Source organism: Panthera onca, chromosome D4, assembly GCF_046562875.1.
Source record: "Panthera onca isolate mPanOnc1 chromosome D4, mPanOnc1 haplotype 2, whole genome shotgun sequence".
Classification (NCBI taxonomy): domain Eukaryota; kingdom Metazoa; phylum Chordata; class Mammalia; order Carnivora; family Felidae; genus Panthera; species Panthera onca.
The window spans coordinates 20,483,823-20,511,691 of NC_138351.1; the positions used below are offsets into that span (position 1 = coordinate 20,483,823).

Sequence of the window (27,869 nt, forward strand, 5' to 3'; positions counted from 1 at the left end):
AAGAAAATTATCCATCATTATTAAGTAAATATTGCCATTCATCCATCATGCTCTTTATTCTCTTCCTTTGGAGAACTTAGAGGTGAATTAGATCTTTCATTCTTTGAGGCTTTTCTTCTCTTTCATATTCTTTTGTTTTATGCTTCATTTTGCAAGATTTCTCCAATCTATCCTCTATTTAACTAATTGTCATTTCAGCTCTGCCTAATCTGCTGTTTAATCTGTTCAATAAATTTGTAATGGTAATAGTTACAATCTACAATTACAACTACAGTCTAATAGTTGACTCATTTTTCATTTCTAGAAAATTATTTGGCTCTGTTCAAACATGCTTGTTCTTGTTCTTTTTTTAATAATAGGATCCTCTTTTTTCCCACTATAATTTATCAGTTGCTTTGATCTGCACTATAAACAACAAAAGACTAAGAAAATCATTCAAATTATAAGAAGTTATTTGACAACATAGAAAATTCAGAGATAGGGTAGCTCCAGAGCAGTCAAATTCAGCAGATCAGGAATATCAAGGACCTAGGGTCTTTACAACTTTCTGCTCTTGATCTTCTTTGGCTTTTATCCTTAACCTTTTCCTCTTATGGTCACAGAATAGCTGCAGTGGCTCCAAGCACCTCATCCTTATGCAGGTTGCCCAGTGGCAGAAAGGATACCTCTTCAAACATCCCTTTATATGATCAAAGAAGACTTCACCAAAATCCTACAGCAATTTTTTCCTCATGCGTTATTGACCAGAATTTTGCCACATCTTTCCTAAATTAGAAGGTGTTGAAATTACCATAACTGACTTATACCAATTATGATTTGTCTTCTAAATCTGGGAAGGAACCCGTTCTCCTCTGAAGTACATGGCGGCTTACAATCTAAACAGAAGTAGCATCCCACTACAAGCAAGATATTGGAAAAAATAACTATTTTGTACACAATTAAGAATATGTTCCATTGTATCTATTCCTTTAGAAAAATCTAACTAGGTAAATGTTAAATAAGTATTTATTTTAAGGAATTGTTCAGATTATTTTATTACTTACATGTTTAGGGTCATAAGACTCCTGATTGTCTGCTGGCTGCTTCTCAGAGTTGACCACTTCCTCATGCGACTTGTAATTATCTTATAATGAGCAAACCTTCACTAGGAATTTTTTTCCCTGTGGAGAATTCTGTAAATACAGTGTTATGAAAGTGGTCTATGGTTTTATTATTGGTTTGTTCAAATGTTTGCTGCATCTGGGATTCCCAAGAGTTTTGACTAATCTAAGACCTGTTTTTAATATTAATATTTCCATGTGGGGAATGCCACACTAAATGTGTAATATAAATTTTTATTCCATCCTATGCAGAGTCCAGATGTGGACCTTTGATGTCTTACCAAAGGCATGTTTGATTTCTATTTTGAGCCTCACAGAGTCAAGCTCTTTTTTGGCTTCCCGGGACCAACGACCATAGTTTTTTCAGTTTTCCTTTTCCAGAAGTGGCAGCTCTTCCAGAGACCTGGTTTTATCCAGACTTTACCCTTCTCAAAGAGAATGTTTTGGTGCACACCTCCAGCGGAACACCATTCACATTAAGAACCGTCATTATAACTGTCATTCACATCGTGCTTTGTTTCCTCTAGCCGGTGGGGGCTCAATTTCAAGCTGTAGCCCTGAGAGAGTATGTTGCATCTGAGCTCTCCCCTCTGGGGAATGTCCTTTTTTGTTTTGAGCCCTGTAAAGTATTTAATATTTTTTATTTGTACTTTCTCCAGAAGTTCAATGTATTTGTGGTTACAAGTGAGGGGTCTACGTTAGTTCAGATTACCAAGCTGCCAAAACATTTTATTTATAAACATTTATTATCCACTCAATGTTTTTCTTTTTTTCAGATGATAATTGGGAGAGTGGATGTTTAGAAAAGCTACTAAGTTCTGTCTGTTGATTGTGTATTCTGCAAATCTTATAGAACAAATATTAGGGTTTTATTTTGCTGTTGTTTATTTTCTTACATTTTCTCTGTATGCAGCTGTACTGCCAGCAAATAATAGCGTTGTCTCTCACTTTCCAATATGCACACCTCTTGCCAGTTTTTTTCCCCTGAGTATTGCATTGTCCACGATTTGCTATGATGAATAGTAGCAGCATTAGCAATCACCATGCCTAACTTTACTAGAAAGAATTCTAAGTAACGATTTTTTAAAATCAGGTTGTGGTGGGTATGGGGATGAACCACCCAGATCCCCTTTCAAGGGGGGAATTGTTGCCACAGCTCTTAGGTCCTCAGCTACAGAGAGCTACCGCAGCCAGTGACTGATCAAGGCAGAGGATAAAAGCCCAACCCTATAGATCTACCGTAAGACTCCATCGATTGGTTTATCTCTTTGCCCAATCCTGCGGTCTCCTTCCTTGCATGTGGATTGGTCCCGATCTTGTACACTGAACTCTGTGTTTTTGTCTATATTTTTGGCTACATCCTATTGATAGTATATGCATTTATCATAATCACATATTTTCAATCAATTTGTAATTTTAGCTTTTTAAAATCTCTAATCCAAATTTCACTTAGAAAACTTTCTTAATTCCAGGTGTATGTGTGACTTAAACACACACACTTATAGCTACCTTTTAATATTAATTTTCAGATGTTTTTGATTGTGGTCAAAAATCATAATCTAATATATTTCTCTAGAATTTACTGATATTTTATTTGTGGCCTAGTGGTTAGTCCAGTGCTGTATATTTTTCATAGCTATTAGAAAAACATGATTCTCTATTCATTGGGAATACTGTTAACAATATATCCATTAAATCATTCTTACTAACTGGATATTCAGATTTGCAAAGTCGTATATTATTTAAATTTTGACCACTTGATATATTAATCCGATAGAATGCTGTTACAGTTTGACACTATCATCATGCATTTTTCATTTTCTCAGCAATTGTATTAGTATTTCCTTTATGAATTTTGGTCCTATGTTACTTGGGGCATAAAGATTTATAACTCTTATCTCCTTGGAGGATTCTACCTTTTCTCAAAAACCTTTCTCAGTTTAATTCTTTACTTTTTACTTCTGGTATCCTTAACTCTAAATATTGTCATATGCTTTATTTTTGTGAGCCCTCACCTAACATAACTTTGTCCCTCCTTTTATTTTAACCCTTCTGTTTTGTTTCATTTTCAAGGGGTATTTTTAATCTTTCTTGAAAGGCAGTGTCTTTAAAAAAATTTTTTTTAATTTTTATTTATTTTTGAGAGAGAGAGAGAAAGAGAGAGAGAGAGAGAGAGAGACAGAATGTGAGCAGGGCAGGGTCAGAGAGAGAAGGAGACAGCAGGCTCCAGGCTCTGAGCCGCCGGCATAGAGTCCAATGCGGGGCTCGAACCCACAAAGCGTGAGATCATGACCCAAGCTGAAGTCAGATGCTCCACCAACTGAGCCACCCAGGTGCCCCAAGGCGGTGTCTTTTAATATGGATATTTTACTCCTCCTGTGGGTGAAATGCTACATCCTGTTTAGATCTGTACAACTAGGCCAGGAAAAACTAGAAAATTAGGAAAAGATAAGATAGGAATAATTTGCATAAGTAGGAGTTTGTCTTCTCACAAGACATTAGAAACATTTTCAGTGGCTCATTTGTTTGTGTTTCAAAAGGTGCTAAGAAAATGTGCAGTTTGGACAACTAGCTGGAGACAAAGACATCCTGAAATGAGACCTAATCTAAGAGTTTTCAGAGAGCAGTCCTGAGGAGGTGTGCTCTTGTGGCTGAGGTAAGCAGTCTGAACAGCTATAAAAATTCTCTCCCTTCTGTTTCCAAGGCCAGAAACTAGAAGTGAAAATCAGTGGGTTAAAAAAATATGTGGATGTAGAATGTGGTCAGAAGTCTGCTGTTGGAGGCTCTCATAGAAAACACTGAAGTTAACAAGTATGTTAGAAATGCTTACTTTCCTCTACACTGTCAAGTTCTCCAGTTTCAGATTGACAAAAGGCTGCTGGGAGTACTCACAAAGCCTATGGGCTTGGCCTGTTTTGTTTTGTTTTGCTTTTACACTGACCAAAAAAAAAAAAAAAAAAAAAATGGCTGCTGAGTACAGATTCAAATACCTCTGTATGGGTGAGTGCTTTCTTATGTTCATGGGTGCCTAAGGCCTGTTTATTTTGGGAAGCTTATTGGTATTCATTTCCACTAGAACATAGCAGAAGGAAGCTAGATCATTTTATTCCCACAAAAGGGGAGTAATAAATATTCTGTAAAAAATTGTTAGGAAGGAAGATCAGTGATAAGCAGGAACATGTCAAGGAATATTGCATATTCTGTTTTAGGAACTTTTGAAGTGCGCAGTGCCTGAGAAATCAGAAAAGCTGCTTTTGTTGTAAGGAAATGGCAATTTGAAGGTAATCTATTTCTAAATCTCAGGGGTAGTATTGTAAGCCTATCCAAGGGTCTGAGGTCTAAGTACAAAGGAAAGAGGAAATGAAAAATAGGAAACAAGAAGAACTCAATTTAGAAAAGAAATAGCCTATTCCACTGGAAGAAACACTGGACACAGTTCCTGTACTAAGCCACAGACATTTTCATGCAGGGCTATTTGAATTACCAATAGATCAGTTGAGTTGAGTCACATTAGATATGAAAAAATATGGTGTGCCCAGTTTGTAGAGGATAGATTGGCCTATTATTTCTTACTGCGTTTTTAATTTTATATAGCTGCTCTTCTAAGGAGAAGAAATCAATAGCTCTAGTATGACTTCATTAACTAAGCATTTCTTCAACATTCTTACCTCCATGGCTATTAAAACAAACTTGCCTAGAAAAGACAGAGTTCTCAGCACTAGGAGCTAGAATCTCAGATCAAAACAAGACATCTGGACCTCAAACCAAAGGTACAGACATATGACTCTCGGCAGTTCATGTGATTTCCAGCTATAGACAATAGCTACACAGTCTCTGGGACAGTGGGACTGTAGTAGTTAATTTCTAAACAGCCTGGGATTGCAGTAGTTAATCTCTGAGACCTAGATGCATGGAGAAGGATGTATGTCCTCCTACGCCAGGTATAGATCTATTTAATTAGAGAGAGGGAGACACAGAATACGAAGCAGGCTCCAGGCTCTGAACCGTCAGCACAGAGCTGACACGGGGCTTGAACTCACAAACTGTGACATCATGACCTGAGCCAAGTCGGATGCTTCAACTACGCCATCCAGATGCCCTCACACAGCAATCCATTTTTGAGTAATCTCTTCCATGAAAATAAAAGTACTAAGATTCATTCCCCAAAATGCTTACTGTAGCAATGTTTTAGTGGTAGCAAGACTGGGTACAACCAATGGTCATCATTAGGAATGGTCAGATGAATTTTGGGATTTCCATTCTATGGAATATAGCTATTTAAAAATGAGTTAGTGGGGAGTCTGGGTGGCTCAGTCGGTTGAGCGTCCGACTTCGCTCGGGTCACGATCTCACGGTCCGTGAGTTCGAGCCCCGCATCAGGCTCTGTGCTGACAGCTCAGAGCCTGGAGCCTGCTTCCGATTCTGTGTCTCCCTCTCTCTCTGGCCCTCCCCCCGTTCATGCTCTGTCTCTCTCTGTCTCAAAAATAAATAAAAATGTTTAAAAAAAAAATTTAAAAAAATAAAAATAAAAATGAGTTAGACCCCTATTTATTGATGGTGGATATAGTAGATGACATTTATGGAAAGCTTACTATGCAACAGTTCTGTGCTATATATTTTATAATTTTAAAAAATGAGAACAATTATTTCCCGCACATTATTTTATGGACAAGGAAACCGAGCACGAAGATGGTTACCAAAGATACTAGAGCTAATTAATAAGGAGTCGTGACGCAAGCCTAATCAGTTTGACTCTAGAACCTGTGTTTTCTTTATCCATACACTAGTTTACAAATTGCCCAGAGATGGAATGTAAGACAAAATCTGAGTAAAAGCTAACAAGCCAAAAAAAGTACATAATGCATTTATGTGTCTGTTTCAATTTGTATGGACATGAAGAAAAGACTGAGGATGTGCAATGGGATTATTAAGATGGATTACCTTGGGGAGTCAGGTGTGGGTGGAGATAAATGGAGTGGGAGAGCTCATTACCTCTTCATTTATAACGTTTGCCCTGTTTTCCAGTTCAGAGACAGCATGTGTCTAATAGTTGTATCTCTAGCCTAAGTGATAAGGTTCTTTGTGCACCCACAATACATGCCAGAATTCATCCATCCATCCAAAGAACATTTACTGAGTTTCTGTTATGAGGCAAGCACTAAGCCAGGCTTAAGAGTACATATGTGAAAGCTATCTAGGGGGGACTCACCCGAGTTCAAGGGGCAGACAAGTAGAGCACGTGATAAGTGTGAGGACTGCAGCAGCAGCAGCAGGAGCAGCAGCAGTAGTGGTAGTAGTGGTAGTGGTAGTCATAGGGACAGTTAACATGGGCAGGGCCAGGACTGAGGGTGGTGGTGGGAAGAATGGTAATCTTGAAACATTTCCCAAAAAAGCAGCACTAGGCAGCCTCAGTTTAGCAATCTCCTATGCTCCTATGATCTTGACTTTACTATTACTGCCTCCTTTTCTTTCATTTCATTTTCTTGCATTTCATTTCAGTTCAACTTTTGGCTCAGAGAGGCAACTAAGGTATATTTAAAAAAGCCTGGGCTTTGGAATCCAGCAGGTTTGGGTTCAAAATCCTACTCTGTAATATACCAATTGTAAAACCTTGGGCAAGGCACGCACACTTTCTCTAAGCCTCAGGTCTTAGTAAGAGTTTTACCTCTTAAAGGCTGATAAAAAAAATTTAAAAAAAATTCTTTCAATGCAGAGTAAGTGTCCTGGGAATCTATCGCTGCATGAAAAACCTTCCAAAAATCGAACAAGAGGACATAACAATTGTAAATATCTAAGCATTCAACATTAAAGCACAAAAATTCATAAACCAAAGATCAACAGACAAAGAGGGAGAAATTGAAAATAATACAATAATAGTAGGGGACTTCAACACCAACTTACATCAATGGATAGGATCATCCAGGCAGAAAATCAATAAGGAAACAGTGTCTTTGAATGATACATTAGACCAGATGGACTTAACATATAAATATAGAACATTCCACCCAAAAACAACAGAATACACATTTTTTTCAAGTGCACATGGAATATTCTCCAGGATAGATCACATCTGAGGCCATGAAACAAGTCTCAATAAATTTGAGAAGATTAAAATAATATCATGCATCTTTTCCAGCTGCAACACTATGAAACTAGAAATCAATGACAAGAAAAACACTGAAAAAAATGCCACAAACATATGGAGGCTAAACAACACACTACTAAACATCCAATGGGTAAACAAAGAAATCAGAGAGGAAATTAAAAAAATACATGGAAACAAACAAAAAGATACATGGAAACAAATGGAAAGAAAAGCAGAAAAGTCAAAAATCTTTGGAACACAGTAAAAGTAATTGTCAGAGAGCAATTTATAATGATATAGGACCACCTCAAAAGCAAGAAAAATCTCAAATAAACAACCTAAACTTAAACCTACAGGAACTAGAGAAAGATGAACAAAGACTAAGGTTAGTAGAAGGAAGGAAATAATAACGATCAGAGAAAAAATAAATAAAATACAGACCAAAAAAACCCAAAACAAAACAAAACAAAACCTCCCACACAATAGAAAAGATCAGTGAAACCAAGAGCTGGTTCTTTGAAAAGATAAACAAGATTGATAAATCTTCAGTCAGAGTCCTCAAGGAAAAGAGAGGACCCAAATAAATAAAATCAGAAATAAAACAAAGGAAGCAAAAACCAATCCCAAAGAAATACAAAGGATTATCAGAGACTACTACACAGATTATATGCCACCAAACTGGACAACCTAGAAGAAATAGATGAATTCCTAGAAACATACAATCGTCCAAAACTGAATCAGGAAGAAACAGAAAATCTGAACAGACCAATTACTAGCAACAAAATTGAATCAATAATCAAAAAATTCCCCAAAACAAAAGTCCAGGACCCGATGGATTCACAGATGAATTCTAGCAAACACTTAAAGAAGATTTATTAACTAACTAGAACTTAAATAAAAATTTGAAGAGAAAAAAATTAAAAATAAATAAAGAAGAGTTAATACCTATTCTCCTCACACTATTCCAAAAAATAGAAAAGAAAGGAAAGCTTCCAAATATATTCTTTGAGCTCAGCATTACTCTGATACCAAAAGCAAACAAAGACATTAAAAACAAAACAAAACAAAACCCTACAGGTTAATATCCCTGATAAACATAAATGCAAAAGTCCTTAACAAAATACTGGCAAACCAAATTCAAAAATACAGTAAAAGGATCATTCAGCATGATTAAATTGGATACATTCCAAGGACGCAAGGATGGTTCAATACTTGCAAATCAATATGATACACTGACATCATGAAAGATGCGTTAACAAAAGATTAACAACAATGACAAAATGAAGCATAAAAATATGATCATCTCAATAGATGCAGAAAAAGCATTTGACAAGATTCAACATCTGTTCATGATAAATGCTATCAACAAAGTAAGTTTAGAGGGAACATACCTCAATGTAATAAAGACCATATGAAAACCCCACAGCCAAACCCATACACAATAGTGAAAAACAGAGCTTTTCCTGTAAGATCAGGAACAAGACAAGGATGCTCATTCTCACCACATTTATTCAACATAGTACTGAAATTCCTAGCCACAGCAATCAGACAACGAAATAGAAATAAAAGACACCCAAATTGGAATGGAAGACATAAAACTGTCAGTATTTGCACAATGTATTTCTATACATAGAAAATGCTAAATATTCCATCAAAATCAATTAGAATAAATGAATTCAGTAAAGTTGCAGGATACAAAATGAATATACAGAAATCAGTTGCATTTCTGAAGTAGCAGAAAGAGAAATTAAGAAAAAATTCCATTTATAATTGCACCAAAAAGAATAAAATGCCCTAAAAATAAACTTAACTGAAGAGGTGAAAGATCTGTACTCTAAAAACTATAAAACACTGAAGAAAGAAATTGAAGGCAACACAAACAAATGGAAACATATTCCACGCTCATGAATTGGAAGAATTCATATTGTTAAAATGCCCATACTACTCAAAGCAATCTGCAGATTCAATATTACTCACTCATATAAAAATACCAATAGTATTTGTTCACACAACTAGAACAAATAATATTAAAATTTGCATGGTACCACAAAAGACCCTGAATAGCCAGAGTATTCTTAAGAAAGAACAAAGCTGGAAGTATTCCAGTCCCAGATTTCAATATATACTACAAAGTTGTAATAATAAAAGCAGTATGGTACCAGCACAAAAACTGACACATAGATCAATAGAACAGAATAGAGAGCCCAGAAATAAGCCCACACTTATATGGTCAATTGATCTACAACAAAGGAGGCAAGAATATACATTGGGGGAGAACACAGTCTCTTCAATAAATGGTGCTGGGAAAACTAGAAAGATACATGCAAAAGAATGGAACTGGACCACTTTCTCACACCATACACAAAACAAACTCAAAATAGATTAAAGACCTAAATGTGAGGGGTGTCTGGGTGGCATCTAGCTTCAGCTTAGGTCACGATCTCGTGGTTCCTGGCTTCAAGCCCCATGTAGGACTCTGTGATGATAGCTTGGAGCCTGGAGACTGCTTAGAATTCTATGTCTCCCTCTCTCTCTCTCTGCCCCACCACCCCCTGCTTGCACTCTCGCTTGTTCTCTCTCTCAAAAATAAATAAATAAACATTAAAAAAATACCTATATATGAGACCTGAAACCATAAAATTCCTAGAGGAAAACATAGAGAGCAATCTCTTTGATGTCAGCCTTAGCAACATTTTTCTAGATATATCCCTGCAGGGAAGGGAAACAAAAACGAAATTAAATTATTGGGACTACACCAAAGTCTTTTACACAGCAAAGAAAACCATGAACAAAATAAAAAGGCAACCTACTGAATGGTAAAAAATATTTGCAAATGTTATATCTAATAAGGGATTAATATCTAAAATATATAAAGAACTTATACAAATCAATAATCAGAAACAAATAATTCAATTTAAAAAATGGGCAGAGGAACTAAACAGACTTTTTTCCAAAGAAGACAAGTATAGATAGCCAACAGACACATGAAAAGAGGCTCAACATCACTAATCATTAGGGAAATACAAACCAAAACCACAATGAGACATCACCTAACACCTGTCAGAATGGCTAGAATCAAAAAGACAGAAAATAACAAGTGTTGACAAGGATGTAGAGAAAAACTAACTCTTGGGCGCTGCTGACAGAAATGAACATTGGTGCAGTCACTGTGGAAAACACTATGGAGGTTCCTCTAAAAAATTAGAAATAGAAATACCATACAATCCAGTAATTCCACTACTGGGTATTTACCCAAAAAAACAAAAATGCTAATTCAAAAAGACTAGGTACCCGTATGTTTATAGTAGCATTATTGACAGTAGCCTGGATATGGAAGCAGTCCAAGTGCACACCACAGATGAATGGATAAAAAAGACATAGAGAGGTAAATAGATAGATACATAGGTAGATAATGCGATATTACTCAGCCATAAAAAAAGTATGAGATCTTGCCATTTGCAACGATATGGATAGACCTAGAGGGTATTTTGCTAAGTGAAATAAAACAAAGACAAATACCATATAATTTCAGTTATAGTGGAATCTAAAAAACAAAACACGTAAATAAACAAAGAAGCAAAAAACAGACTCTCAAATGAAGAGAACTGGTGGTTGCCAGAGAATAGATGAGTGGGAGGATGGGTGAAATAGAGAAAGGGGATTAAGAAGTAGAAACGTCCTGGGGCGCCTGGGTGGCTCAGTCGGTTAGGCGGCCGACTTCGGCTCAGGTCACGATCTCGCGGTCCGTGAGTTCGAGCCCCGCGTCAGGCTCTGTGCTGACAGCTCAGAGCCTGGAGCCTGTTTCAGATTCTGTGTCTCCCTCTCTCTCTGCCCCTCCCCTGTTCATGCTCTGTCTCTCTCTGTCTCAAAAATAAATAAACGTTAAAAAAAAAATTAAAAAAAGAAGTAGAAACATCCAGTCGTAAATTAAATAAGTCATGGAGATAAAAATTACAGCATATAGAATATAGTTAATAATATTGTATTAACACTATGGTGATGGATGGTGACTACAGTTATCATGGTTAGCACTAAGTAATTATTAGAATTGTTGAATAAACATGCTGTACGACTGAAACTAATATAAGATTGTATGTTAATTATATTTCAATTAAAAAACTCCCCAAATTTAGAGATTTAAAACAACTACATAGAGCATTTTGCTTCTCACTCTGCAATACAGGCTAGGCTCGGCGGAGAGTTCATTCCTGCTCTACACGGCATCACACTAAGGCTGAAAGGATCCTCTCCCTAGTTCACTCTCATGGCTGGATACTGCAATTTGGCACTGGGTCCTTTCCACATTGGTCTCTCTCTGAGGCTCCTTGGACTTTCGCACAGCATGGAGTCTAGATTCTAAGAGCAAATGTTCCAAGGGATAAGAAGTGCAAGCTAGCAATCTCTTCTGGCCTGGGCCCAGATATTACAGACTTAACCCTGCTATATTCTATTGGTCAAAGCAGTCACAGAGCCCTCCCAGATTCAAGGTAATGATTGTGTTAGGAAACTTTGAGGAATACAAGTCTGTACAACTTATGGTCAGAGAAATTCCTGAAGCAAAAAAAAAAAAAGCAAGTCTGGCAGTAGGTAGTTGGATGATGTGAACTAAGGCGATAAAGTCAGGGGACATGGCCAGAGCAACAACAGGACAATACTACTACCTGATCTGCCATAGGCTGTAAGCCCCGTGAGTTACAGGAATCTTTGACTATGGAAACAAATATGTGCTCAATAAATGATTACAGAATGAATAAATGACTAAATGACTATAAAAAATTGGCCCTAAATGTAAACAAATTCATATTTTTCATTCTCCCATTTAATTCACTAGAGTGAAATGGAAGTCCTAAAACAAAATCCCTCTCCCTCTAGTGAAATTAAAATCTGAAAGAACTTACAGTTCATTTTTCTCACCATCCTAATTTCTTATTTTGTTCACTCCCAGTTAGAGTTGCTTCACTCACATGGAGTCCTAATTCCTTTGTTTGCAGCTATGGCCTAGGACATCTTCCATTTAGATGGGTGAAGCTCTCTCAAACCCTCTAAAATTAGGTTAATGCAGACTGACTTATCTCACTGCTCTGGTTTTCTCAAGTTCATATTGATCAGCAGAACACATAAAAACATCAATGGGTGCTACACCCAAGAATACAAACGAATACCAAGTCGTGACAGTAGTTTCTATCCAAGCAAAGTTATTTCTCTAGATCCCAGCATACGGTATAATCCAGACCACAGTTGTGTTGGCAGTCAAAGAACATAGCAGAGACTTAATGTTTTCTTGGAAAAGGTGGGTAGGCAAAGAAAATGGCAGAAAGAAAATCAAAGATGTGTTTTATATTCTTCCTCTTTTAAGACCAACACCTAATTTATGAGATTATCACATTCCTTTTTAAGTTTTGAAGCAAACCTGAGTCCTAAAGGCACAGTGTTTGGATACAAGCTTTTAAATTTCCTTTCTAGTCCTTAGAATTTTAACAATATCATTGAATTTTTTTCTCAACATCAACCTGACTAGTAACGGTTTCCATTTAAACATCTGCTTAAAACAAAAAAAACCCTCCATGCCAACCCTTACCCTGACCCCACCACAGCTGAACTCACAAGCTTGACTCATATCTATGATGTGAGCTTATGAAATGAACAAGTTGGAACCAGCATGAGGGAATGGGCTGGTAGAGACCCCGATGGTGAGGGGCTAAGGTAGTGAATTCCAGGACCTGAGAATGACCCACATGAATCCAAAGCTGAATTCCACAGTGATTTTCTTTTCCTTGCATCCTCTTTGAAATGAAGAGAAATGAGATTTGGAATTACCATCCTAGTGCCACCTACCCATGCCAAGCACTAAGAATTCAAATCCCAAATGTTTCACACATTAGTGTTCCCAAATCTTCAGGAATTAAATAGCTTTTACAGTTTAAAATACTGGCTACAGTAATGACTGAATAACACAACAAAGGGAAAAACAGCTCTTGTGGAAAAAAAAATTACTGTACCTACCAGTACCTAAAACACCTAAAACAGTATACTGAAGCACTCCCTATCATGAGATGACCATCTTCTGACCCCACAAAGCACCTCTATTCCTAATAATCTGACATTAACTCAAGTGACAGTGTCAGTTCTCATAGGTACACCAGGAGACTCAGTCTCCCTAAATAGTACTTGGTCCAATTACCAGTTCTTATGTAGATATCCACATGAGCCAACACTGGATGTCAATATGTACCTGTTTGGTGAAAAAGGTCATATGCTATTATGATAATAACAATCCTGCCCTAATTATTTACCACTCACCGCTCCTCCTTGTGAGATTTCAGACCAAATATGTACAAGAAGAAATAACCAAATGGGAAACAAAATATCTCTATATTAATGGCAAAAACCATACACAACCATAAACACACCTGTGTATGGCAAGCCTAAAGGTATGCCATCATAGTTCAATATCCTTTGGTATTTCTAGAAAATACAAAACAGAGGAAATAAACTAATGGCAAAACCCAACAGAGCTGAACTCTCAACTTCATATAAGAAAAAAGGGAATATTACAGGAGAACCCTGAAATATGTCCAGCTCAGAAACTGTTTGAATTAAAAGAAATACTTGCTCACGGAAAAATTAATTAAACTCAGCAAACAGAACTAGTCCTCATAGAAACAGAGTTAATACAAAGAACAGAAGAAGAATATACTTGGTAACCTGAGAGAAATTTGATAGGATATTTTATTAAGGGGGGAAAAGGCTGCTGTGAAAAACAAGCATTCAGGAATTTGGGAAATTAAAAACATAATTCCAGAAACACAAAACTAAGCTCAATGGAAGGCTAAATAGTAGGATGGACCCTACTGAAGACAGAATTAGTGGGGTGCCTGGGAGGCTCAGTCAGTTGAGCATCCGACTTCAGCTCAGGTCATGATCTCCCTGTTCATGAGTTCGAGCCCCACGTCGGGCTCTGTGTGGACAGCTCAGAGCCTGGAGTCTGCTTCAGATTGTGTGTCCCTCTCTCTCTCTGCTCCTCCCTCGCTCATGCTCTCTCTCTCTCTCTCTCTCTCTCAAGAATAAATAGAACATTTAAAAATTTTTTTTTAAAAAGACAGAATTAGTGAGCTGGAATATTAATCACCTTATTCTTGCAGAGAATACATAAAAGAGAAAAAAGAAGAAAAGATAAGAGACATGGGGGCTCTAAGGTCTCAGATTCAGGACAATGGAATGAAGAAAATCGAAAAATGGTAATATCTCCCTGTGTTAAAAAAAACAAAACAAAACATTGAGCATCCATTTGATTAGAATCTGCCTTACCAAATGGCGATCAAGAAAAACAATTATTAAAATACCTACCATAGTCCTAGTAAAATTTCAAGTATTAGATGAAAATACTAAATTATCCAGACACTAAAAAATTACAATAGGTCAAGAATCAGATTGACTTCAAAATTCTCATTTGAAATGCAGAACACCAGAGGGTGAAGCAATAATGTCTTTCCATTTCTGCAGGAAATTTTGCCCTAGAGTTCCGTATCACTCAAAACCAGTATTTAAGGCTGAGGGCAGAAGAAATGTTTTCTATAAAACTTATCACCCATGGGGCGCCTGGGTGGCTCAGTCGGTTAAGCGGCCGACTTTGGCTCAGGTCATGATCTCGCGGTCCGTGAGTTCTAGCCCCGTGTCGGGCTCTGTGCTGACAGCTCAGAGCCTGGAGCCTGCTTCAGATTCTGTGTCTCCCTCTCTCTGACCCTCCCCAGTTCATGCTCTGTCTCTCCCTGTCTCAAAAACAAAAAAAACGTTACAAAAAAATTTTTTTTAAAAACTTATCACCCATAAAGTCCTTTATTCAGAATTGAGCAAGAATGTATTCCAGAAATAATAAGGTATAACCCAAGGAAGAGGAATATATCAAATAAAAAAAGCAATAGTGAATAAAAATGATACTAAAAAATTGTTGACACTAAGTTTGAGTGGCCTAATACCAATGTTTTGACATCAATGAGAATAGAAACACAATGTAACAATAGAAGTATGATAATAACATTTGATAGAATTTGATAATTTGATAAAACTTGATCTAAAATAAATTGGTAGATTATTTCAGAAAAACATGGAACTTCTCAGAAGCAGTGTGGGGAGATTTTGAGTGCTGAGGGTAGAGTCCCAATGGGAGGAGAAGGGAGAGGTCATGGGTCCTGTAGAGTTTTGATGCTGAACGTAAGCTAACAGTTTTATTAGAAATGGATTGTTTAGAACCTTTATATGAAAAATTCTGAAGTCTGGAACGCATTTATCCAATACACTTGCAGATAAGAGACTGTGGACCTCGTAGCCATTTAGCAGAAGGTGTGGCACAGAGCTTTTGCTCTCACAGTGAGTAAGCGCTACATTCTGGATAATATTGCAATGTGCTAACGCAGTAGAGTACTTAAACTGAACAAGAAGAAGCTATGCAAAAGAAAAGGGAAAGATGTATTGTTTGAAAGACCACTAGATTGGTCTTTCTCAAAATGCAGTCTGGGGACCGCCTGCATCAGATGCTCTGAAATGCCTATCACAGATTCGGGGGCCATACGGCAAATGTTCTAAGTAAGTTTCTGTGGGTGAGGCCTGGAACCTGATATTCATCTCCCTTAGAACTCCAAAAGTTCTTTAGCTGTATCTCCTCTAGCATTTTGCCTCTCTGCTTTGTGCTTTGTGTATGCACTTATCTCCTCCCCATTATAAGATTCGAAGGTTATGAAGGCAGAGACTGTCCTTGAAAACCCTGCAGTACACAGCACACTGCCTTTCATAGAGATATGCACTGACATATTCAATTGTGTTTATGCTTCTCCACAATATTATTATCTGTTAGAGTGTAAGATGAGTTGATTTGCTCAAACAGAACCCTGTGCAAAAAGTTGTTTTAATAAATGTTTGAGAACAAAACTGTTTTGTGTCCTTTTTGTTATAAAAAAAAGAGAGAAAGAGACAGATTATGGAAAATACTCCCTCACCATGATCCTTCTCCATTAGAAGGATTTTAATATGTATGCATACATAAACCTAATGCATCATTACAACAAAAATAAATAGCATCACATCTATAAAAGTAGGTGCAAAATATATACAGAAGACTTATCATTTTTTAAAAAATAAGCAGGAAAGTGTTCTCTACCAGAAATCTCCTACCCTGGCCTTGCTATCATCCTCCTCTTTTACAGCTAATGCCAACAGCTGAAAGGATACACCTGGAGCTTCCTCTAAGGTCCCTAACCCAAGAAAAGATGAAGGGAATAGAGAGGTAAATAACTACCTACACAGCATTTCATACTAATCCACCCCTGCACCCTTTCTTTTGTCTCTAAGATATTTCATCAAGGTGTTAAATATGAAAAGGGCTAACCTTGTATCATACCAGGACAAATAGTAGAGAATTACATAAGACACACAAAAGCATACGATAAAAATACAATTTTCTTCATTATATTGGGAGATGTTAACATGCACATAAACAAATACATTTCATTATTTGTTTTGAACGTTAACTTTCACTAGTATTTAATGTAAGTTTCCTTTACTGTTATGTCTGATAAAACAAAGGCTCTGAGGTGCCAATCTGGCTTGTGTCCTTCTGAGAAAAGAGTTCAGGAACAGTGTTACAGCACATTCTCCCATAAAAATAGCCCTGAGAATGTTTACGATTAGGCCTCCTGGAATAGATAATTTCCATTTCTACTCTTGACATTTATTCCTAAAATATCAGTGGCGAGGAGGTGGGGGGGGGCAGTGCTGGTACATAAACCATCTCTGGGCTTATGCTATTGATTTTGGAACTTTGAATATGAGATGGTTTGGAAAGTCCCATCTCCACCTGTGATCTGAAGACATACAGAATAAGCTAATAAGTATCATGCGTGAATTTCCAATACTGTGAAAAGGAGAGGCCACATCAACGGGATAGAGCACAGAGAGGAAAACAGTCTCGCGGGAGTGATTCTGAGACTCATTAATGTACCTTATCATTGATTCGGCAATAGAACCAGCAGGAGTCATCCTAGCCTCCCATTGGGAAGCAAATCATTATTCACTGGGAAAGGTAATTCAAATGTAGCTCTTATAGAAAGCAAATTAGCATATGTAAATCATACTATCCAATAAAAAAAAAAATACCCTGGGAACAAAGGAAATAAAGTGTAGAATAAAAGAATGTAAGCTATAGCAAGGTACATTTCTCTATTTCCCTAGTTTTCACCTCCTGATTCCTAAATTACCTCTGAACTAAAGAAGAGAAGTGACAAGAATCATAAGTCAAAATAATACAAAATGAAGCCCTGTTCATGTTTGCAAATACATAAAATACATCGTATTACAAAGAATTCCAATAACATTGAAATACAGTTGTCAAAATACAAAATAATATGTTTTGGTAATTAATGTGCTGCTTTATTAATAAATAACAATATCCGGCAGCTGGTCTGCTAACTACCATAATTTTATAGTAAATTGTATTGCATGATGTCTGCAACAACTGCGATGGGATGTGCATGGATGGTTCACCATCCCATCAAAACCACAATGAGATATCACCTTTTAGAATGGCTATTATCAAAAAAGACAACAAATAAAAAGTGTGGGCAAGAATGTGGAGAAAAGGGAACCCTCGTTTACTGTTGGTAGGAATGCAAAATGGTGCAGATGCTATGGAAAACAGTACAGAGGTTCCTCAAAAAATTAAAAATAGAACTACCATAAAATCTAGCAATGACACTTCTGGATATCTATCCAAAGGAAAAAAAAAAACACTAATTTGAAAAAGATATATGCAGCCCCATATTAATTGCAGCATTATTTACAATAGCCAAGATAGGGAAACATTCTAAGTGTCCATTGATAGATGAATGGAAAAAGAAGATATGGTATGTATATATATATAATGGAATACTTTATGTCAGCCATAAACAGAATAAGATCTTGCCATTTGCAACAACATGGATGGGCCTAGAGGGTATTATGCTAAGTGAAATAATTCAGGCAGAGAAAGACATATACCATATGATTTCACTTATATGTGGAATCCAAAAAAAAAAAAAAAGACAAACAAATAAGTAAAACAAAACAGAAAGACACCCATATATAGAGAAAAGTCTGGTGGTTGCCAGAGGGGAGGAGGGTAGGAAGATGGGTGAAATAGGGGAAGGGGATTAAAAAGTACAAACTTCCAATTAGAAGGGCGCCCGGGTCACTTAGTCAGTTAAGCATACAACTCTTGATTTCAGGTCAGGTCATAATCTCACAGTTTGCGAGTTCAAGCCCTGTGTCGGGCTCCTTGCTGATAGCACAGCACAGAGCCTGCTTGGGATTCTCTCACTTTCTGCCCCTCCTCCACTTGCTCCTCTCTCTCTCTCTCTTAAAATAAATAAATAAATAAATATTTTTTTTAAACTTCCAGTTATAAAATAAATAAGGGGCTCCTGGCTGGCTCAGTTGGAAGGGCATGTGACTCTTGAACTCGGGGTTGTGGGTTTGAGCTCCACGTTGGGTGTAGAGACTAGTAAAAATAAATAAATAAACATTTTAAAAATTAAAAAAATTAAAAAATATTTAAAATAAAATAAACAAGACACAGGGGTACAATGTACAGCACAGAAAATATAGTTAATAATATTGTAACAACTTTGAATAGAGAGGATAGTCAGTTTACCATGGTGATTGCATCACAGTCTACATAAATCTTGAATTTATGTGTTGTACACTTGAATCTAATACAATATTGTATGTCAACTATACTTCAATAATTTAAAAAATCTTTATCCTGAGCCCCCTGACCCATTTCTTCCACGATCAGTATAAGAACTAGCATGTTTGTTTTGATGCGTGAGAAGCATTGAGAAGGCCCCTGATCTTTCCAGTGTTTCCCTCCAGGGTGTCTTAGGATGGGGACAAGTCCTTGTGATTATGGAGCTCTCGAGGGTTACAATCTTGAGACCTCTCATAAAATAAACCTCAAGACTCTTTCAATCCCCTTCCCATTGTTCAGGGCCAACCTAAAGGTTGCTACTGAATTTAAACACCCTTGCAACTTGCATTAGAGAACACTAGGGGAGTGGTGTTTGGACTTACACAGCGGTTTCACTTGCAATAACTCTTAACACCCGGAAAGCAAACTGGAGTCTCCTATGCCAGCCTTGGGAAAGCGTGGGACTGGGGGAGCGGTGAGGCTCTCCTTGTAAGGATACCCCTATCTGACATATTTGCTTGTTGGAGATAGGATTGCAAGTCACTGGGGCGTGCCTATACCACTTCCAGGGACTTGGGTCTGTCTTGTGCCTGGAGTCTTAACTGTATTATTACATCTTCCTCTTGGAGCGTTGCAGTCATTGTCTGCTTTTCTTCTTCAGCCCTGATTACCTCTCACTAATCACAGGAATTCAGGCCACTCCAGGGGTTTCTGGTGAAATCTAATAATTCCAGCATATAATTTTCTCCCATTCAGGTCTAATCTTATTTCTTCAAGCTGGGCTCCCTTATTCCTCATCATGAATGGCCAGTTGTAGACATCCCTCCAGCATGAGCTAGTAATTAGATTTCTCCCTTTTGTGTGGATGCACAGTTGTGATAATAACTGATTCCCAGTGGGTTCTACGACCCATTCTGCAAGGCCAACCAACCGAGAATATAGAAAGAATCTGGAGAGCAAATCCATGACAAATGCCTGGAGCCGTGGCTCTCAAACTCAGCTGCATGTTCCAATCACTGAAGAAGCCTTTGAAAAACGCGGAGTACAGAACACACCCCATACCAAGTAAATCAGAATATTTGGAGTAGGACCCAGGCATCATTACATTATTATCACAGCCATGAAAAAAAATGTAGACAATTCAATAAAATTATTACCTTGCTACCTCTTTGGGCGGGAAGACCATGCGTTACTATTTTGCATTTTCTAATTTTCTTTGCAATTTTAGCTTTTTGTTTCACTATGTATGGCTTTTGTGATAGGTAAATGTGGATAGGTAATCCACTTTTGCTTTAATAAAACCAACATTTAAATAGTAATGGAAAGGCCTTATAGCTTATGGAAAGACAAAAAAGAAAAATCCCCTTGCTCTGAGAAGCACTGGGACAGATGATGAGTAGAAGAGGCAGGAGAAACGAAAACAAGCTTGTGTTCCTCTCACTTCTGGGGAAGACTTGAGCTTTCCAGTAAAGTACATGACATGATAACTCTCCAGTTCTCACTCTGGAGTTCATGAAGTTGATGAGCTTTGGTCAATCCTGCAACCTCCTGAATTGTGTGAGAAGTACTGAGTTTCCATGAATATTTTTCTGGTAAAAGACTTGACTGAATTAAGCATAATCTCAAGGAGATTCATGACCCGACTGCCTCAGATCCTCACTGTTTGAAAGTGTGAGTATCACCTGCATGGGAAACAGTAGGGATTTTTGTTAAGATGCAGGTTCCAAGTTCCACTCCCGGCCCAATGATTGAGAAATTTTCAAATAAAAAACAGGTACTCTTTTATTATAAGTGAGACCCAATTATTCCATGGGTCATACTAAAATAAAATAAAATAAAATAAAATAAAATAAAATAAAATAAAATAATTCCATCAGTGTTACCTACAACCAGATGGATGAATCTGAAAAGCATTGGGCTACATGAAAGAAGCCAGACACAAAAAGCTACATATTGTATGATTCCACTTACACTGTGTTGTTTCTAGAGGTAAGCTTACAAAGACTGAAATCTGATCAGTGGTTGTCAGGGGTGGAGGGTAAGTGAGGGATTGACTAAAAGGGAGCACAGGGGAACTTTGGGGGGTGATGAAACTATTCTGTACCTTGAGTGTGGTAGTAGTTACATGATGTATATGTGTAAAAATTTATAGAACTGTATACCTAAAATGGGTGAATTTTATTATGTGTAAATTACACTTCAATAAACCTGACTTTTAAAAAAATTCATTGTTCATCTGAATTTCACATATAACTGGTCTTCCTGTATTTTTATTTTCTAGATCTGGCAACCCTATCTTTATTGTGAAATTGACTCCTTTTTTTAAAATGAACCTTTAGTGATTCTTAGGCACACCATCCACAGATGTTTCATAACCAATGCTAGAGCTCTTTTGTAAACTTAATACTATACCTACTACCAGTCATTGGACAAGTGAGATTATATCACTTGTTCACTAGGGCCTGGGACAGCTCTGATCCCTGCCTACAGTGGATTTTTACAGTTACTGGAAACAACCATGTGCTTTATACCATAGGCTGCCCAGTTTTGCAAGGTACAGTGGGTAGCAGGAAGAAATTTTGTTTTGATCATTCCAGCCTGGCAATTTCTGACAGCCCCGGTGCCTCTTTGTGGGCTAAAACCAGGAAACCTGGTTGAAAAATTGCTAATGAAGAAGGAATAAGACCGTGTTTTCCTTTCTGTTTCAGAAAGGGATCTGACTGCAGACTCATTAACCGCCGTTTTGTTAAGGGAACATTGCCACCTAGCAACAGAATCAAGACTCCAGACAAAGAACTGACTCTGGCTACACATTTTCAAGTGCACAGATTTGCAAGTTCAGGTTTTGATTACTTTCCACTTATCATTCAGGGTCTGTAAGCCTTCCATGGAATGCAGGGACAAAAAGTCATTTACCAGTAAAGCCCAAGTTTGTGAAAAGTAGAAAGGATCTCTAAAAAAGGAGAGTAATATAAATAAGAATGGATTATTCCCTTTAGTATGCACTGGTAAGTATGAGAATAAAACAAACAAAACTAAATAGACTTTGTTGAAAGAAACTTTTCTGCCAGGAGCTATGTAGATGAAATTCATATTTATTTTGCAATTCATAAAATGTCCAAGTCCCTGTCATATACAAAAGGATGGATAAAAATTACCAAACTAGAATCTCACATATAAAAACAGCATGGCTTGGAAGCATTAAGCTTTGGCTCCCACTTGAGATTCCAGGACCAATTAAGTGCTCCCCCAAAACCTAGCTAATCCTATAGCTTTCAAACTCAAAATTCACAGCAAAATTCACAAAGTCTCATGTCACGTGTGTTTCAAATAGAAATGATAAATCTTTCCATCAGAAAACAGAGATTGACTAAAAAGGAGCACAGAGTGTTAGAATTTCCCAAGCATTTGATGTAGGCCTTCCCCCCACCCCACCCCCACCTCTTTTTTACAAGGGGACTGAAGCTAGTGAAAAAAAGAAAACTCTTTTCAACTTGTCAATTTAATAGTTACTCTTGGCTTAGTGCCACCAATCTTAATAAATATATCCTTGTGAGTTGTAGCAACAAAAACTATATTGCTGTAATAAATATTTACTGTCCCTTATTTGATCCTAAAGAATTGTGATTTCAAAGTAGTATAGTCTTACAGTTGGTTACTGACTATGGATATGTCCTACAAATTTGTACAACATCCAACAAGATTATTTTGCATAGAAAAAAACTTTAAACATTTCATCTTTAAATCAAAATAATCACTTTTTTCTTATTGAATACTTACAATGGGCCAGATATTGAGCTACAAGCTTATATAAAAGAGGTGGATATCATTATGCCCATTTTACAGATGAGGACACTAAAGCTTGAAGAGTTTAAAGTAATTTGGCTCAAATCACACAACCAGTTAAGTGTCAGAGCTACGCTTCTATGCCACTGATTATAACTCCAGAGAGTGGGACAGATGCCTCACTAGCAAAGTCAGTAATGAAAACTTTAAACACGTGGCTGCATTTTATTTAAGCCAGGCTGAAACAGATAATGTCTATCTACCTAGTCAACCTGCTTCACCTGTGTCCTGAGAGAAGGTTGTTGAACCCAAAATAAACCCACAGCCAGATCCCAAGGCCACATCCTCATTACAGAGTTTCATCTTAGCATAGAAGACTCAGATGCTTCAGGTAGGGCCGTGGACATTGGATGATGTTCCAGTAATCCACCTAAAACTTAATGGATTAACAACAACAACAACAAAAACTTAACGTATTAAAAGACCAACGACATCTATTTTGCTCATGAATCTGCAGTTTGGACAGGGATCAGCACAGACAGTTCATCTCAGTAAGAGCTAGCACAGCTCAGAGCCTGGAATTAGAGTCATCTGAAGGCCTTTTCAGTTTACATGACTGGTGATTCTATAATTGGAATCTTAGCCAGGGCTGTTGGCCAGAACACCCAAATGTGGCCTCTTCTTGTGTCTGGGGCTTCCCTCACAAAATGGTAGTTGGTGAGTAGTTACAAAGGTGAGTACCCTTAGAGAGAAAAATCCAGACAGAGGTTGGATTGCCTCTCATAACTTCAACTTGGAAATGACTTAACCTCACTCTTGTGGGTTGAACTGTGTCCCCTCAAAAGACATGTTTAAGTTCTAACCCCCCAGTACCTATGAATGTGTACCATTTTCTTTAAAAATTGGGTCTTACTCAAATTAAGATGGGGCCATATTGGATTAGGGTAAGCCCTCATCCAATGACTGGTGTCTTAGAAAAAGAAGAAAATTTGGACATGGACACACACAAGGAAGAATGCCATGTGACAATGGAAGCAGAGATTGGAATGATGCATCCGCAAATCAAGAATGCCAAGGTTTTCTGGCAATTACCAGAAGCTAGGAAAGGGACTTGGAACAGACTTTCCCTCAGAGCTCTCCAAAAGGAATGAATCTCAATGATGTCTTGATTTCAGAATTCTATGCTTGAGAACTGTAAGAGGATACATTTCTGTTGTTTAATTCACCCAGATACTTTGCTGTGGCAGCCCTAAGAAAGGGATTCACTGGTGTCTGCTGCATTCTACTCACTGACACAGCTAGGAAGGCCCACCCAGCTTTAAGGGAAAGGTGAAGAGACTCCAACTTTAGGTAGAGGCTAGCGTATGTGTATATGTTATGTATATATATGTATGTTATATTATATACATATGCACATATATTTGTGTATATATGTACATGTATGTATATGTGCATGTGTGTATGTGTACACACACACACACACACTCACACACACCTGAATATAAATATATGTATATTCTTAAAGGCAACAAGAGCAGAAAACATTTTCCACTTTCATTTATTCCCACAACATTTATTTATTATTATTGTTTTTTAATATAATTTATTGTCAAGTTAGCTAAATACAGTGTATACAGTGTGCTCTTGGCTTTGGGAGTAGATTCCCATGATTCATCACTTAGTTACAACCCCCAGTGCTCATCCCAACAAGTGCCCTCCTCAATGCCCATCGCCTGCTTTCCCCTCTCCCCTGCCTTACCCCCATCAACCCTCAGTTTGTTCTCTGTATTTAAGAGTCTCTTATTATTTGCCTTCCCTCTCTGTTTGAAATTATTTTTCCCCCTCCTTTCCCCCATGGTCTTCTGCTAAGTTTCTCAAATTCCACATATGAGCAAAAACATATGATATCTGTCTTTCTCTGACTGACTTATTTCATTTAGCATATTACCCTCCAGTTCTATCCACGTTGCTGCAAATGACATGATTTCATTCTTTCTCAGTGCTAAGTGGTATTCCATTGTATATATAAACCACATCTTTTTTATCCATTCATCAGTTGATGGACATTTGGGCTCTTTCCATAATTTGGCTATTGTTGATAAAGAGAGCTGTGAATGGACTTCACTACATGGTTTGAAATAAAACGAGTGACAATCTAGGGCATTCATCCACATGCCCATGCTAATTTAAAGAACTTTGTGGTCCAAGAAGCTGGGTTCTTAGAATGTTGTGTGCTCTTCACTCCGAAGGGGCAGCCAATTCATGCATTTTGGCTGCCCTGACATAAGATGTGGGGTGTGAGATATGGTGATATATAACCCCAGGGAGCCCATTCCCTTTGTGTCTAATGTCAGTGACAACTGCTAAGGAAGAACTCTTTGTGCTTTCAGTCCAACTCTGAACTGAAAACTGCTAAGGAACTCTTTGTGCTCTCAGTCCAACTCTGAACAAACTGAATGATGGCCTTTAGGTTATACCAGCTATGAGCCCTGGAAGAGGGCACAAAGAAGTTGAAAATGTTTCCTAGTGCGAGTGTCCTCATCTCCCTATCGATGAGCTTTAATACTTTTATGTTTTTCCACACGGGCAAGAGTTGGGGAAGGGGAGGGAGGGAAACAGAATTGCCGAAGCAGAGCAAGACTGAGACATTTCCCCACAAACATTTCCCGCTGTCCATTTGAGACTCTCTGATAATAGCCTTCTGGTATAGAAATCCTGTCTGATTGTTTTTATCAGAGATAAAAAGCATGTACAGAGATACTCAAAGAAACAGGATCCAGGGATTACTTTCTATGTAACAAAAGGCCAGTCTCTGAAAACTTTAAAACTATGAACTCTCCTTTGGTGAGAAGTTCTTGAGTCCCAAATACATGCAAGAGATCACTGGCATGGGAGACTCATGTCCCGAGTCTTTTAGTTCTGCCTTTTCCACCTAATGGGTCGCTGAAAATCTTAGAACTTCAAGTTGGAAAACTCAAAAACAATGAAAGGTATGCAGTATTGTTCAAAAAATTATTAAAATAATGAATTAATTTCTCAAATTCTAGGCTGTACATGCTCTCTGAGACTGCCCCACTTGATAGGAGTTAAAGGTTGCTAGGGCAGGTGGAGAGCCTGGAGGAGCCAGGTGAGCCCTACGGCCCCTGAATTTTCAACCCTTCTGGGAGTAAAAGACAATACTGGTACAAAGGGTGGCTCTGGCGGCTTCTTTCATCACATATTCATGAAGAACCCCCATACCTCCTTTGCCTTTTTCTTTGTGGTCTTGCCCTCTTTGGAGTCTTTGAGAGCAGTTGTTCCACTCAGTCCTTGAGTAAGGCTGTGTCCCATATGACATAGATGAGGAAACAGTGCCTTCAGACACTCTGACTTAAGGCTGAATAGGGATCCAGGGTGAGCCCAGCACCACTGAACCCTGAGCACAAGAGACAAGGTCCACATCAGCAAAGGGGCCCTGGAAAACACCTATTTTGGCAACTTCAAGTTCATAAAGACTCACAAGGTGGAAACCAACCCTGATAAGGTAACCGTTCACATCAAGGACAAGATCTGGTGAACTGTCATCCTACATGGCTGGAAAAAAAAATAACATTCCCAAGAAAGGGCAATGCCTGCCATGACAACATCCATGCTTGAAGACATTTTCTTGTGCTCACATATAAAGCCATTCACATCCCTGCTGGGATGGCACCCCAGTACTGCACACTCACCTGATCAGGCACAAAGTCCTGTGGCCTGGATCAGGCTGGGGGTGGGTGGAGAAGAGGGCAGGAGAAGGCAGATGAGAGCCAGGGATAAGTAGGAAGGAGGAATTCCATCTCACCCGCTTCTTCATACTTTCACCTTTTCATTCTTTATGACTCAAACATCCATCAAGCTTACCCTCACCCTCTGTCTCATTTTCCCCCAAGTTCCTTCATGGGTGGCTGTACCATGAACACTCCCATCACAAATGAACAGGCGATGCCTTTGTCCTGCATGAAGTCACCAAGCCAGGCATGATGGAGAGATTGTGTGAGGAAGTCCTCGTCTTTGAGAAGATACCCAGACAGCAGGGGACCTAGGTTGAGTTCAGATGGGTTTCCAGACAGCTCAACACTCTAGACACAACAGAACCTCCTTCTAGGCCTTGCCCCAGCTTTCCCAGCCACAGTCAGAGCAACATTCACACTACAACACACACCCTACCCAAGGCCCACTCTGTTCACTGGACAGTGGCTACATTTGCTAGAACACAGAAACAGGGACAAGTTTTCAACAAAATGTCCTTGTACCTGAGCCCCTTCAGTGCTGTTCTTGCATGGTTATCAAGGGCGGGCAGTCAGGTGAGCTGCACCCGGCCGGGAGGCAGTATTCATCATGTTCATGGCTTTGAATCTGGTTTTTGTCTGGAACAGGAAAGTGACCTGAGTGTTACTTGTAGACACAAATATTTCTTGCCCAACCCTGGAATGTCCCCTTCCTCTCCCTGCTCTGCCAAGACTTTCCTCTGCCCTCATCCTCCAGCATCCTCCTGTTGAGGAAGGCAAGAGAGGAGACAGGAGGCTACCCCCTCAGCTCACCTGGGCTACAGTTCCCAACTACAGACGACTGAGGTAACTACACATATTTCACCTACCTGTGTCATCACTAGATGCTGGGGACTCACAAGGGTTGACACAGAGGGGAAGCAGTCACTGACGAACCCCTTTTCAGGGGGACAGCGGTTGGGCAGGAGGTAAACGAGGCTCAGAGATGACTCCTTAACAGCGCTGCACCTACAGGGGCTGTGAGGCCTACAGCTTCCTTCAGATATTACACTGCGGAAATCTAGCACCATATTGTTCCTTTGCTTTGATTTCCTCAATCCTCTTGCTAGTTTTAACAGATCATCCACAATTAGGACACCCAAACCTTTCCTTTCCACGTAAGTTGAAACCTCTTTTGCATGCCTGTCTTCTCCCACAAAATCAGCCATCCTCCAAAGAACTCACCCTTCCAAACACACCTTCTCTCCTCTCTCTTCAGTGTAAAATGATTCTTAGCAAATTCCCCCACACATGCCAATATCTCTGGCTTTGGCATTTATGGCCTCATTGTGGCCCTAAAAAAATCCAAAGGCTCCAGGACCCCGTATATCACATGTTCTTCACAGGTTAAACACAGCTAAGCTTTAGAAAGAACATTTTCACTTGAGAATAAA

At 38.4% G+C, this 27,869-nt stretch overlaps 1 long non-coding RNA gene across 2 annotated transcripts in view; it reads right to left on the reverse strand.

Annotated features, from left to right (window-relative positions):
• The window catches only part of LOC132663597 (uncharacterized), a 103,610-nt gene that overhangs the window by 59,052 nt on the left and 16,689 nt on the right, over positions 1-27,869 (reverse strand). For both annotated transcript variants that reach the window (XR_009603154.2, XR_009603153.2), the window contains exon 2: positions 26,962-27,075. This is a non-coding gene — a long non-coding RNA (uncharacterized LOC132663597). The remainder of the gene's footprint in view (positions 1-26,961; positions 27,076-27,869) is intronic.